The sequence below is a fragment of the Myotis brandtii genome, unplaced genomic scaffold, assembly GCF_000412655.1.
Source record: "Myotis brandtii unplaced genomic scaffold, ASM41265v1 scaffold274, whole genome shotgun sequence".
Classification (NCBI taxonomy): domain Eukaryota; kingdom Metazoa; phylum Chordata; class Mammalia; order Chiroptera; family Vespertilionidae; genus Myotis; species Myotis brandtii.
In genome coordinates, this window is record NW_005360425.1 from 2,934,554 (window position 1) to 2,948,304 (window position 13,751).

General features: G+C 46.9%; 1 pseudogene; it reads right to left on the reverse strand.

Annotated features, from left to right (window-relative positions):
- Positions 1–4,834: 4,834 nt before the first annotated feature.
- LOC106726495 overlaps positions 4,835–13,751 on the reverse strand; it is an 11,956-nt pseudogene continuing 3,039 nt past the window's right edge.

The window sequence follows — 13,751 nt, forward strand, 5'->3', positions numbered from 1 at the left end:
CCTGCTGAAACAGGTGCCCATCCTCAGGGAGAAGAGGGGAAGGAGCCAGCCCACAGGTCAGCAGCTGGGGCTGCGGCAAAGCCCTCCCTGGGCAGCGGCTCTCCCCTCCCTGGCTTTGTTTTCTCCTCGGAAACCCTAACCTACCATCCTTCCCTTGAGGGTCCCTCTGCCCTTCCCAGGCTCAGGGGAAAGCTCCACTCATGCACCCTCCAGCACCCCGGCCGGCCTGACTCCCCAAAGGGCGCTTTTAGCATAGAAACCCTGCATAGGCCTCTCTAGATGGTCCCTTCCATTTGGGCTCGAGATGGCCCAGCCCAGCCGGACTCCATAGGACCTAATTTTCATGCTTCAAACGGCCCCAGGAGTTGAGGTTGGACCCCAGCAAAGCACTTTTTTAAAAATTTAAATTCTTTATTGTTTAAAGTATTACATGTCTCCTCCCCGCCCCCCTTGACCTCTCCCCAGCTGCTCCCACCCCCCAGCACATGCCCTCACCCCGCTGTCTGTTAGCAAAGCACTTCTGCGGTCACCAGTAGGGGGCGCCACAGACCAGCTCACGGGTCGGATGATCCGAAGCCGGGCCAGGTCCCAAGGAGCGAGGGAGGGCCTGGAGGGCCCTGAGCCCGGGGTGCAGGGCAGCTGGGGAGCTGCGGGTCGGAGGCGACACACCCGCGCCGGCCCCGACAGGAGAAAGGGAGTGGCATCGCTTCTGCCTAGTCATCGCCTGCGAAGACTCGCGTCACCTCTGATGTCAGGGCTTCCAGGGACTTATTTCCAGCCCCGGGCTCCAGGAAAGGGCGTCACGGGGCCAGAGGTAACACAACTTCCCAAAGGTCGGGGTGGAAGAGAGGGGTTCGAACCCAGGTCGTGGGCGCCCGCCAGCACCGTCCGCAGGTGGCCGGGCTCCAGGAACCACCCTTTACAAAACCACAGCAAGAGCACCAGCGGCCTTGGCCTAGCTTCCCTCTTTTTCTTCTCTAAAATAGTCTTTCATGGTAAGATCTCCTTGGCAGCTTCATAATAAAAATTTTTTAAAAAGCCTCCTGCAACCACAAATGTTTTAAATGGATTCAGGCCCCAAAATACCGGAATGGGGCAGGGAGGCGGGCAAAGATGATCATCCTTTCACTGTGCAAGTTGGATGCCAGGGCGCCAGGGCCCCCACCACCTCCAGCTCAGGGACCAGAGGGCTCTCCGCCTCCGGGGAAGTATCTTCTTTAGAAAACTCTCCGTCCTTGTGGTCTGAGTGTTTTGAGTTCAGTCCATTATGAAAGATCTCCTTTTGAGGATGGACCTATTCGAATCCAGGTGTTGTTCCCGCAGAACAAAGAGCTCTCTCCAAATTCTCTCTATGGAAAAGTAGGTTCTCATCCACTGGAGGAATAACATCTCGTGATAACTGGACTGTTTCATGCCCAAGCCAAGAACCTGCTGTTGGGAGTTTATTAAGAACGGTGGAATGGCCTGTCTCTGCTCCATTTCAGATGCAGCAAGGACGGCAGTGACAAGGCAGAATGTCACGGCTGGGGGACCCAATAGACCGAGTATGGCTTCACCAAGAAGAGAATGTTGGCTTTTTAAAAATATATGTTATTTGTTTAGATAAATTTCTTTTCATTCAAGACAGATATTCTAATGGGACAAGTGTAAGATGAAACACAGATTGTCAAAAAACCTCCTGAATCACACACTCCATCTTGCTAATTCACAAATGCTTGAATAACAACTTTTCCGAAAGAAGGGTGCATTAAATGTGCACAATGATTGTAAGAAAGCCCCAATTTCAGTAATATTCATGTTTAAAGTATACTTTTAAATAGGGGAAATATGGGTTACGTATCTGTTGACTATAATACGGATGTATATAGCGAACAAGAATTCCTGTCCGCAGGGTCTAGAATTTTTTGTTGAAACTGAGAGCCTGAAGCGAGGCCTTTCCTCCATCTACTTGTGCACCACCGGCGATGGGGTGTCCACTGCCTCTCATCGCAATCCTTTGCAGTGTGGGATGGTTCTGGCGGTCAGAGTTGGTGCTCAGCCCCTTGTTGTCCCCAGGACTCCAGTTCGGCCCTTGAAGCCAGGCAGGGTTGTGCTACTGCTCCTGCCTCTGCCCCTCTGAGTATCTCTTCTCCAAGGTCAGTAACCCCATGTGCTCACTATCCTTTACCCTCCACAAGTTGGACTCTGGTCTCTCCCTGTCCCCTCAAAAGTATGGCAACCAGCCCCCTGCCGGGTGGTTCAGTTGGTTGGAGCATCTTCCCATGCACCAAAAAGGTTGCAGGTTCAATTCCCATCAGGGCACATACCCGGGCTGCAGGTTTGAACCCCATCGGAGTGCATGCAGTAGGCAACCAATCGATGTTTCTCTCACACATCGATCTCTCTCTCTCTCTCTCTCTCTCTCCCCAAAATCAATAAAAACATATCTTTTTAAAAAATATTTTTTAAAAAATAAAAATTAAATCTTTTTAAAAATTTTTTTTAAATAAAATCAATAGAAAGCATGTCATCTGGTGAGGATTAAAAAAGTATATCAACCAGAATTGAACACAACCCTCAGCTATCACCTCCCTCATCTTCAACCTTATATCTCTATAGATGGAGCCTGAGATCACATTAGTTTGGGACTAAACTAAAATGTGATGAGATCACATTAGTTTGGGGCTAAAAATGTGGCACAGAGAGGTCAAGCAAGTTACCCAAGGAGGCCCAGCCGGTGTGGCTCAGTGGTTGAGCATCAACTTATGAACCAGGAGGTCAGGGTTCAATTCCCAGTCAGGGCACATGCCCAGGTTGTGGGCTCATCCCCAGGAAAACTCAGTTGGGCCCTTACACCTATGCCAAAATTAATTCCAATAGGTACAAAAAAAACTATACATAAAAATGAAACCATAAATACGCTAGAAAACAACGGAAGAATTTGTCAGAATCTTGAGTAGAGAAGGCCTTCATGAGTAGCGTAGAAAACCTCCACTCCATAAAGAGAATCATCTGCTTGTCTACAGAAAGTTGAAATTTTTTTTCCTGGGTAAAAAGGAAAAAGAAATTTATATACAAAGTCAAAAAACAATTGACTAACAGGAAAAGAAAATATTTGAAATATATCACACAGAGCTAATTTCTTATCTTTAAAGACCCACACATCAATAAGGATATAAGACCAATAATTCAATAGAAAACTAGGCAAAAGATGTAAACAACTGGTCATAAAAGCAACGCAATAGATGAGAAAAGTGAAATACCAGCCGGACTACAATGAGATACCATTTTTCATCTACTAGGATGTCACGGATCAACAGATCTGATGTGCTGGCGAGGAGATGGTGACACAGGCTGTTTCCTCATTGCTGGTGGGAAGGTAATGTCTATGAAGAGCAACTTAGCAATATTTTTCTAAAAGTAAATGTTCGTACTCTCTGTTATGGGTTGAATTGTGCTTCCGTCCCCCTCCCACCCCACACACACACACTCATATGTTGAAGTCCTAACCCTTAATACCTCAGAATTTAACCTTATTTAGAAATAGGATCATTGCAGATACAATTAATTAAGATGAGGTCATACTGGAGTAGAGTGGGCCCCTAACCCAATATGACTGGTGTCCTTATAAAGAGGGAAATGAGGGCACACACACACACACACACACACACACACACATACACACACACATACACACACAGAACACCATGGGACTATCAAGGCAGAGATGGGGTGATGTGTCTACAAGCCAATGAACACCAAACGTTGCCAGCAAAACCACCAGAAACCACGGGTGGAACAGATTCTCCCTCACAGCTCTCAGAAGCAACCAACCCTGCCCACACCTTGATCTTGGACTTGTGGCCTCCAGAACCGTGAAATAATAAATTTCTGTTGCTTAACCACCTAGTTTTTGGTACTATGTTACAGTAGCCCTAGCAAACTAATACACCCTTTCACCCAGCAAGACGGGTTTATCCTACTTTATGTTTGCACAATTGCAAAGCGGTGAGTAGTCCAGGGTCTATACTGCACGGTTGTCTGCAATAGCTAAAGATCAGAAACAACCTGAATGTCCATCAGTCAAAAATGGCCTAAGCAATCCTTACAAAGGAATGATTTTCAGCTGAGTCTTTTCAGTGACGAGGCCATGTAACGCACACTGATTGGAATTGTCTCAAAGGTTTATTACAAATTGAGAAAAGCAAGGTGCAGTTGGTAGTGTAGAGAGACTTGTCTGTATAGAAATAAAGAGCAACAAAGCAGAATCTATACATGCAAATATTTGCTTGCAACAGCATAGATTCTATCGGGAAAGATACATAAGAAAACTGTCGTTGTTCCTGGAGAGCAGAATCATTTTAAGGACAGTGGGAAAAAGATGTTGGTTCTGTTATAAACACACCTGTACTTTTTGAATATTTTACTAGTGCATTGTTAATGTATCACCTGTTCAAAAAAAAAAAACCAAACCCTTATGTAGAACATTAAGATGTCTCTAGTACTTCAAAACCTACACTAGAAAGAGAAAATACAGTCATTTTAGCTTTTCATCTTTTGGAAATAACAGCTATTCATACTTGAAATGGGTTATTTGAAGAGATGATATCTCCTCTCTTACCTCCTTGTTTAGAAACAAAGCACAAAATTTGTTTTCAAAATAACTAGGTAAATCACAGAAATGGAGCATAAGATGCAAAAACTCTAAACTCCCAAGCATTGAAAGCAAGTATATCTACTTTTCTAATTCATAGCATGCAGTTAAATTTCAATCTATAATGATAATTTCAGCATACATTCGGTTCCCAAACCAAGCCTGATGAAATGTTTTTCATTTATTTGTCCATACATCTTGATTTTCCCTCACAAAATTACTTAAATTCTATTAAACAGGCGGCACCATTTATGAAATAGGAAAGGGTCAAAAGTAGCCTTCAAAAATAGTAAATCTTATCAAATGTAAACTTTTAATACAATTGCTGGGGTCAGGCTGACCGAAAATAAATGTTCTCAAGATAAGCTTCATCTTACAAAAATGATGACATTATTTTCGTATTCACCAAAGGGGCTGTAAGGTCACTCATTGCTGTGGAAACGATCGGAGACCAAACACGTTGAGAAATGAGCAACCTGGGCTCCCTGTGTATGGTTGGCTGTGCAAGCTGTGACCCGCACAACTCCAGGGGGTGCCATTCAGACCATAATCCCCATCATGCAGTGCTGCCCCTGGACAGCTGCACAAGTCAACCCTGTGGCTACTGAGAAGGTGGAGGACCCACAGAAGGCTTTGGACAGGGGAGGGGAGGCATCAGAGCTGAGGTCACATGGATTGTGAAGCCAGAATCTAATGCATGCAGCCCCCCATCTCTCTAGGTTGGCCTCTCTTTTGGAGGCTCTGGCAACAGAAATATCCTCCGTGTTCTCTGAGCTTCCTAACCTTGGTTTCCCTGAGGTTGGGGGAAAGGACCCCTCAGCCAAGGACCACAATCACTTTCTTGGCCCCTACAACTCAGCGTCCTCTTTAAACACTCGGCCAGATCAGACCATGGTCCTAACCTTTCCTCCTTCCCTAATGGAGGCACAAGGGGCGAGCTAGAGGGGGCTGAACCCGAGTGACATTCAGGACTCCCGGCCTCCGGAACCAGCTCTACCACCGCCTTTCTGTGGGACTTTTGGCAAATCTCTCGAAGCCTCTCTGGACTCTGCCTTCCTATTTGCAAAAGGAGATTAATGCCATTCTTTCTCTGCCTCTTGAAAAAACAGATAAGAGAGAAAGACATGCAGTGATTTCACAAGGAATGGATAGGCATTGGAGCATTCCTATTAGTATCATTCAACATGGAGAACTAATGGGCCGAGTCTAGAGGCCCTACTGAGCAGCTATAAAACCTTTGGTAAATCTCATGACCTTTTGAGCCTTAGCTTTACCACGTGCCAAACAGTAAAACTTGAACTAGATCAACCATTTGCTGACCTTTCATCACTAAAAGTCTGTTTTACTATTTCCAAACCATTCCCACAGACCTCATATTTTGTACGATTTTATCCCCTAAGCTGTATTTAGGTAATTATTATATACTTACCAGTAATAATTACTAAGTAATTATTGTTACCGTTATAAAGGATATTTTTGGTTGTGAGTGACAGAATTTATGAACTTACAAAAAGGCTAGAACTGGGAGTAGTTTCAGGCAAGGCTTGATCCAGCAGCTATTACCAAGGCCCTATGTTCTTTCAGTCCCTTGACTCTGCCTCCTATGCTGTGTCACAAGGTGGCCTCCTGAAGCTACTTCCTGACACTACTTGCTTTTCTCATTTGTGATTGGCGAGAAACAGAGAGCTTGCTTCCCAGTTAGTTCAAAGAAAAGACCCAGGAGGTGTCGTGGAAGGCTTCGAGGGTCCGGAAGTCCCTCCATGTGGGCGGGGAGGCCGTCCTGCAGGCACTTCACACAGCGCTGGCACGGGGCCTGGAACAGCTTTCTGTAACTCCTCAGCCAGGTCATGAAGGACCGGATCACGACGTCCGGCATCTGGGGCAGCGGGTAGTAGAGCGGGCAGTGGTGGCACAGTCTGTCACCTTCTGGAACTCTTGGAGTTGGCTTTGGACCATACATCCAGCTTGCCGTCTTCTGCGTGGACGTTTCCGTGGTCCCCCTTTACTATTGTTCGGTCAATGAACAGGCTCCGCATGACGACAATCACGTCCAACACCTTGCCCAAGGTCACCAGAAGCATCGCTGACGTTCCAATGGGTCTGGAGAACTGGAGGGACACTCCAGGAAACATCCCATCGATGCGGCTGATCACGTCCTCAACATACTGAGGCGGCAGGACGAGAGCGGTGGGCTGCACCTTCGGTCAGCGTTTCGCAGACGCTCCCATCTGGGTAGCGGGACGTTTCAATGACTGTTAATGCAGAAGCCCAGATGCCAGACCTGCATGGCACTGCGCTTGTTGGGCCATGTGTACGCTTGAAGGAGCTGCCTGCAGAGAGGAGTTTGTCCGGCCCGGGATCCAGGCCCGGTTCTCAGGCGGCTGGCCTAGCAAATTGTTCCAGCTACTTGAGGTCCCGGTTGACCAAGTGCCAGCTGTCCTGGATGTGTGCGATGAAGGCCTTCTCCCGGCCCTCCAGAGTCCCCTTGCTGCGCACGCCATCCTTCGGGCAGTCCAACACCCTGCTCACCCTGGAGCGCACGCCTGGAGGGCACTGATGGCCTGGGAAAGGGCCTCCAGGTTCACCCCAACGCTCAACACGCCCGCCATGTCCCCGCCGGAGCCACAGTCCAGACCTTGGTTCTTGTCTCCTTGAAAGAAGGATTTCAATCAAGAGACAAAGGGTAGAAAAGCAAGCAAGAATTTACTGACACCAGCAAAACACACTTAGGACAGGAAGGGCATAGAAGAAGCAACAGGAGAGCTTGGCTGGGCTGCTTTGCTCAAGGGGAAGTCTTCATTTATCCGTCCTTGGGTGTGGCTGGCCAATGGCACTAATTGGATTTCTGCTACCCGTCTCCCTAAGTAGGGTGATTTAAGCTCTGTACCCTCTGGTTGGGGAGGAGAAGCGCCACCCATTTACGCTTAAGTATTCTTGGTTTAGGGAAGATAGGATTTACTAGGTAGCTGCAAACTGCTGCTTAACTGTCTTAGTTCCCTACTCCGCTTGTCCTGGAATGTTCCTAACTTCTTTTACTGTCCTATAACAGATCTCTACCTGATTTGACTGAAAATTTTCAGTGGAAACCAAAAGTGATACTTTCGTTTTAAAATCTTCACACACTCTCATTTTTGTTTCCTTTGTACCATAATTCAGTATTAATAAGATGGGCTTGCAGTTTAGTTTGCTTGTATACGCAAAATCTTTTCTATCGTTCTCAGGTACAATTCAAAGATTAACATGTATTCACATAGAATGTTTGAAAGATTTAGAAACCCGCATAAAAGCAACAAATTCACATATCCCCACTACCTTTTCATGCATTTTTTCAGCCTTTTAAAAAATGCTATGCCAACATATAGCTCTATAAATGTATACATGCATCAACCCGGACTTAAAATAAAAGTGGGGCCACGGCCCATGTGACTAGGTTGGTTGGGCATCAGCCCATGAACCAGAAGGTTGCTAGTTCGATTCCTGTTCACAGGTTTGGTCAGGTGCGTGCTGGAGGCAACCAACCTGTGTTCCTCTTACATCGATGTCTCTCTCTCTCTCTCTCTCTCCCCTCTCACTCTTTCTCTCTCTCTCTCTCTCTCTCTCTCTCTCTCTCCTCCCTCTCCCTCCCTCTCTCTCTAAAATCAATTTTTTTAAAAAACACATTTGAAAAAAAAGATGGGATGATACTATACACTCTACCATTTGCTGTTTTTAGTTAACAATAGAATTCCAAGTGGGTATATAAGGAGTAATCACATTCTTTTAGTGGCTCTGCATTTCTGTGTAAATCAGTGAGTATATCATTTATGTAACCATTGTCAAATATCACATTGATGGATGTTTACATTGGTTTTATTTTTTTAAATATATGTTTATTGGTTTCAGAGAGGAAGGGAGAGAGAATGATGAGAGAGAATCATCAATCAGCTACCTTCGGCATGTCCCCTAGTGGGGACTGAGCCAAAAACCCAGGCATGTGCCCTGAACAGGAATCGAACCATGACCACCTGATTCGTAGGTCAGTGCTCAACCACTGAGCACACTGGCTGGGCATGTTTACATTGTTTTTACTTAAAAAAAATTTTTGGCAATTTTAAGCTATGCAACATGAATATTCTTGGTATATCTATGTGTCTATATTAGTATTTCTGTAAACATACATTTCTAAAAGTACGATTTCTGGGTTGAAAAGTATGCACATTTAAATTTTTCATAGCTATGACCCCAATATTCTCCAAAGAACGTGTTATCAATGACCACCCTTAGCATGAATGTGCCAAATAACTCATTTCCTCACATCCTTCTGTGGTCGGCAGTGAGACAGACATGAGCAGAGCAAGGACGGTGCTCAGGTACAGAAGGTCCCCAGGCTGGAAAGCCCTGGGTGACTAGCAAAGAGCAATTACATGGTGGGATCTCACCCTAGGGCAGTGATGGCGAACCTTTTGAGCTCGGTGTGTCAGCATTTTGAAAAACCCTAACTTAACTCTGGTGCCGTGTCACATACAGAAATTTTTTGATATTTGCAACCATAGTAAAACAAAGATGTATACTTTTGATATTTACTTTATATATTCAAATGCCATTTAACAAAGAAAAATCAACCAAAACATGAGTTCGCGTGTCACCTCTGACACGCGTGTCATAGGTTCGCCATCACTGCCCTAGGGTGACCTTTTCTCCCCTAGCATATCCCTGGTCATGCAGTTTGGACCCCCTGACCTTTCCTCCTGAGAGATAACATTTAGGCCTCAGCTGTATTTCAGCTCTAGGCCCAGAAAAGCAATCAAACCAGACCAGCGACCCCATGGCTGCCCTCAGGACCAGCTGCACTGAATAATGCCTCCTGCCCGGCACCAACCATTCAGAGGAGACCTAGACCCTGAAAGGACACACATGGAAAGCTGCTGACTCCTGGGACCTCCCCTACACTCTCCACCTCCTCCTGGGAGCACGCCTTCGCCTTTCCCTTTCCCTTTCCCTTTCCCTTTCCCTTTCCCTTCCCCTTCCCCTTCCCCTTCCCCCTGCCCACCTCGGGGTAATGTTACCATTCCCTTCCTCACTCCCAAGCTCCTAGGGCCCTTCCTTTGCCTCTATAACTTCTTCCTAAGCTCATTTCTCCTACACAGTGCTTCTTCTACCTCTGTAATCTTATAAATAAATGTTCTCTTATAAAAAAAAATGATGAAGAAAGGAAGGACCCAGAATTGAGACTCAGATTGGCCTGACTGGGGTCATGTGCCTTTTTCCAACCAATTACTACAGCTGGGAAAATGCAATATTCTCATTTGCTTAAGCCAGTTAGGTCGAACCCTTAGAATGGGGTCATTTCTGACCAGATCACAAGGCTGGGAAATTCCCAGGAGTATTACGAAGGGGGAATCGGGCCAAGGGTGCTGTAGACACAACCGGCAAGTTTCCTATGGCATGTTTATTCGCCAGCGACATCTCCAACAGCCTGTCAGAACTTCTGACCGGCATGTGAGCTGCGTAGTAGTGACTTCCAGGATCTTGTGAGCTGGTCACGATGACAACCCCATCTGTGGGTGGCCACACTGCCCACATGAGCTGACTCAGCCGAGCAGGCAGCAAGCTCCTGACTGTGGTTAGCCCTGGCCTAGTTCATCCATGTCTGGCTTATTTTTTTAAATTGATTTCAGAGAGGAAGGAAGAGGGAGAGATGGAAACATCATTGATGAAAGAGAATCATCGATCGGCTGCCTCCTGCACGGCCCCTACTGGGACTGAGCCCACAATCTGGGCACGTGCCCTTGACGGGAACTGAACCCGGGACCCTTCAGTCCGCAGGCCGATGCTCCATCCACTAAGCCAAATTGGCTAGGGCCGTGTCCGGCTTTTAGCTCCCACTCCCACCTGACTTCACAGATGGCTCAGTTGGAGACTTATTTATAAGATTACAGGAGCTCCCGAGTTCTTAGGCCTGTGACTGCCCTTTTCATACACAACGAGATGTCCATGAGCTGGACTTGGGAAAGGGGGCGCAACAGAGATGTCCACAGCAGAACATGCCTGGAACCACTCTGGCTCACTCGTGCCTTGACTCACCAAGCTCCTGTGCCAGGTCCTGCCCCAGGGATGTGTCTTTAAGGAACCAGTCAGGTGGGGAGACAGTGGTGCCCAGACCATTACAGTTCAGATGGGAACACAGTGAGGAGGCAGAAGTGGGGCCCGAGGACAGGGGCAGGCCCCTCCCAGGCCAGAGGGCAAGAATGTCCGCCCCAGCACACGGAGCAGCAGGGCCACCTCAGCCCTAACCCACAGTCTCTTGGCCCTAGGGAAGGCCAAGGCCTCTCTGGCAGCTCCCAGTGAATCACTGAAGTTGTGTCCAGTACAAATCAGGAAGGGTTCAACCTCAAGGCTGGGACCCAACGCCTCTGCACGTTCTCAGGGCTGCACAACATTCCCTCTGAGCCCTTCTCGGCAGTGGCTCTGGAGGGGAAGGGGGAGGGGGAAGGGGGAGGGGGAGAGGGGAGCGGGGAGCAGGCAGCCTCACCCTTTTTCCTTCCTTTAGATCCCACCTCTTCCTGGATCTTCCAAACCAGGTGGGATTCACAGTGAAGCCAAAGGGAAAACTTCACTGCAACCACACTCCCCAACAGACACCTGAGAGCTACCATTCCTTCTTGTTAGGCAGCGCCTTTCTCAGGTTTAGACTTTGGACACTATCTCCAAATGATTCTACTCGGTCATTTCTATGTACCAATGGAAATGAAAAACGACATCTGGCCCTATACTACCTGCAAGGCCCATGAAATTATATTTTTAAATAAACTTTTAAATTTTGGAATTAATTGTAGATTTACACAGAGGCTGCAGAGATAGTACAGATTGTTCCCAAATACTTCGCTTGCAGTTTCAGTTTCCCCTATGTTACCTCACACCATGGTGCCACATCATCAAAACTAGAAATAGACCTGGCCGGTGTGGCTCAGTGGTTGAGCGTCGACCTACGAACCAGGAGGTCATGGTTAGATTCCTGGTCAGGGCACATGCCCAGGTTGCAGGTAGAGGGCGTGCAGGAGGCAGCCCATCAATGATTCTCTCTCATCATTGATGTTTCTGTCTCTCCCTCTCCCTTCCTCTCTAAAATCAATTAAAAAATAGATAAACTAGAAATAAAACAGCATTGGTACATCCCTGTCAACTAAAGTCCAGATGGGATTTGAGTTGAACCAGCTTTTCCATCAATGCTCTCTCTGTTCCAGGACCCAACCCAGGAAACCATATTGCTTCCGGGCGGCGTGTCTCCCAGCCTCTGGCCTGTGATTTCTGTCTCTCCGTGCTTTTCACGCCCCTTTCAGTTTGAGAGTCCTGGTCAAATATTTTCTAGAATGTCCTTCAACTGGGGTTTGTCTGATGTTTTCCTCTGGGGTTACGGGTTTGGGGGAAGAATAGCAGGGAAGGGAAGTGCCCTCCTTATCACATAATGTTGGGGGCACATGATATCCATCTAACTTACTGCTGCTGATGTCAACCTTGATGGTTTGGTCAAGGTGGTGTCTGTCAGCTCTCTCCGCTGTAAAGTTACTATGAGCCGAACCGGTTTGGCTCAGTGGATAGAACATCGGCCTGCGGACTGAAGGGTCCCAGGTTCGATTCCGGTCAAGGGCATGTACCTTGGTTGTGGGCACAACCCCAGTAGGGGGCGTGCGGGAGGCAGCTGATCGATCTCTCTCATCGATGTTTCTAACTCTCTATCCCTCTTCCTTCTTCTCTGTAAAAAATCAATAAAATATTTTTAAAAAATAATAATAATAAAGTTACTATGAGATGAGGGCTAATTACTAGTAAGCTGGGGAGGGAGAATCTACATAGACTATTTGGAAGATCTGTCTCTTCTCCTGGCCCAGTTTGTTCTTTAGTCAATCACTTATTTCTACCGCTATGGACTCACAGATACGTATTTTATGCTAATCCTCTGTTGTTTGTTTTATTGCTCTCACTGTTGTTGCTTTGGCCATTGAGATCTTTTGGCTCCTGGGTCCCTCTGACGCTCCCCCATCTTTTTGGGTTTTGAGCACTTCCCAACTCTGGTACCACAGACCTTCCTGGCTCACCTGTCCCCTGACCCTGCCCTGGAATCAGCCATTTCTCCGAGGAGGGAACATATTTAAAAACAAATCCACCGCCCTGACTGGTTTGGCTCAGTGGATAGAGCGTCGGCCTGCAGACTGAAGGGTCCCAGGTTCGATTCCAGGCAAGGGCATGTACCTTGGTTGTGGGCACATCCCCACTAGGGGATGTGCAAGAGGCACCTGATCGATGTTTCTACCTCTCTATCCCTCTCCCTTCCTCTCTGTAAAAAATCAATAAAATATATATTAAAAAAAACACACAAATCCACCAATTACCTTGTCAATAGTCCAGATATATTGCATTGCAGTTGAATATGTGATGAAAAGACTCAATTTGTTCAACTGCAGTTTAAAACGTAAACCTTGATTTTTGTATCTCTATTTCGACAAGTCTTTTTTTTTAAAATCCCACCCAAAGGTGTTTTCATTGATTTGAGAGAGGAAGAGAGAGAAAGAACATAGATCAGTTTTCCCCCTACCCAATGCATCCTGACTGGGAGTTGAACCCACAACCTAGGTATGTGCCCTGACTGGGAATCGAACCCGCAACCTTTTGGTGTACAGGACGATGTTTTATCCAACTGAGCCACCAGGCCAGATAGTACACACTGTTCCCAAATACTTCTCTCTCAGTTTCAATTTCCCCTCATGTTACCTCACTCCACGGTGCCACATCGTCAAAACCAGAAATAGGCCTGGCCAGTGTGGTTCAGTGGTTGAGCATCGCCCTATGAACCAGGAGGTCACAGTTATAGTCCCAGTCAAGGCACATGCCTGTGACAAGTCTTTTATAAATACACCAGGAGCCTCAAAACCTGAGAGGAACCTGCCCTTCCCCCATTCTCAGGCCTTGTTGAATTTAACCTCTGCAGTCACTCTGCCAAGGGCTGGGAGCAGCCTGCCTACCCTTCCCACAGAGGTGACCTAGTTCCTTCATCCACCACAGTCTGAGCTGCCCAGTGTAGCTACCAAAGGCCAAGGTAATTAATTCCTGGGACCTTTCCCTCTCCAGTCTCCCCCCCACC